The following is a 1,823-nucleotide window of genomic DNA, read 5'->3' on the forward strand; positions in this document are numbered from 1 at the left end:
CATCTGTCTAACAGAACAGGCTGAGTTTTCCCATGTGCAAGGTCATTTATGAACCACGTCGGTAGGAGGACTCCGACTCACTCCTTCAGGTTTCAGCATGGGTCACAGCCAATCGACATCGCGGATCGTTGCCCTCACTTTTCCTGACGAACAACGTGAATAACGAATCCGCGTTCTTCATGCAAAGGACACACCCACACCGAGCTTTCTTCCGTGCTAGCCTAAGGGCGACAATTAGTAAGAAAAACAACGTCGACGTGTAGCATCTAACTCTCCCGTCCACTAACATACGAAATTCGATTGTAGGAACCTTGCTCTATTATTCGTGTCTATCTCATATTCGTGCGATAAGTTGTTATTGACGATTTGTATCTACTCAACAGTGTAGTTTAAGTGTTGGAAATATATATTTTATAATTCTGTGAATCACAGTGTTATATAAACTTAATCACCCCTATTATCTTAACGGAAATCAGGGGATCGATCAACTCGTGGTGTCGATTAATATAATCGTAACGGGAATTTACGATATTAGTCCGCCGACTCGCGACCACGAAGCGTCAACTCGACGAATATGAAGCGTCTGGACGGGTAGAAAAGAACTCCCTAATTGTATGCCGTAACTTCTTCGACGAGAATTGGAGGAAGATAATCGAGGTTCAGGACGAGCTGGAAGCGTTAGATGAGGGGGAAATTGCTCATGCAGACTCTTTATTGCGAGAGCATCTTAAGATTGACGTACGGATCCTGAACCTCTTTGACCTACTACCATCAACAACCCCTTCGACATTAAAAGCACGCGATTCAGGCGTGAAACACCAGCCGACGGAGAATATCGCATCATCTCGAACGCCGATCCCGTCGCACGATATGCGGAGCTCATTGCGTGACACTCACCACGTGTCCCCCATACGCGACCTGACGACGACCACGTTCACATCGTCAGCATCACAACAATCTGATTCAACGACACAAAACGCCTTGAATCAGCAAACCGCTCAAGATACTCTGGACCAGAAGGAACTCAATCCCGTCCAGGACAACAGCGGCCATACTCCGCCGGCGGAAAACATCGCGTCGAATCCAACGTCGATATCGTCACCTGACACGCGGATCTCGTCGCCTGATCCGCGCGGCACATTGCGTGAAACTCGCACCTCATCGCCTACACGCGTCCTGAAGACAACACATCACGATTCTCTGGATCAACAGAGAGAGAAAACCTCACCAGGCGACAAGATGTCGCAGACATTCTTTCCGAAGCTATTACAGGATGGGCGATGCCCTGCAACTGTAATTCAAAACGACGAAAGTAGCGGGTCAAATCCCGTCAAGGATATCGAAGCCAATCTAGAATCTATACCAAGCATCAATAGAGGTCTTTTCAACGGTACCTCCTGGATCGAAGCGTTACCTGATACATCCTGGGACGAGATGTCCCACGAAACTTCCAGGACCGAGGTGATTCACGACAATCCTTGGATCGTGAATATCAACTGGAAATGTCTTGGAAAAAACGAGGATGACAATGATCCAGACTACGAGGTGGACAACATGCTATCAACGCAACAAGCTTTAGGCCTGGCCATCAATCTTCCCTGGCAGCTACAGCAGCTACGGACGGCAACAACTCCTGCGGAGACGAGCATCTTGGAGCGAGATGCAAAATCTTCCCTCTGCAGGTCCGAACCTAACCAAGCAAAAGGTAAGATGCCTCCGATTTTGTTTTTAGCGGATAATTGGACCACGCCGGTCCAACCATCAAGCATCATCAAGAAGGCGCGACACGAATGGGTCAGCGGGGGGAGCCCTGTTCCCCAATC

The sequence above is a fragment of the Bombus flavifrons genome, unplaced genomic scaffold (genome assembly GCF_040668555.2).
Source record: "Bombus flavifrons isolate JBK064 unplaced genomic scaffold, iyBomFlav1_principal scaffold0307, whole genome shotgun sequence".
NCBI lineage: Eukaryota > Metazoa > Arthropoda > Insecta > Hymenoptera > Apidae > Bombus > Bombus flavifrons.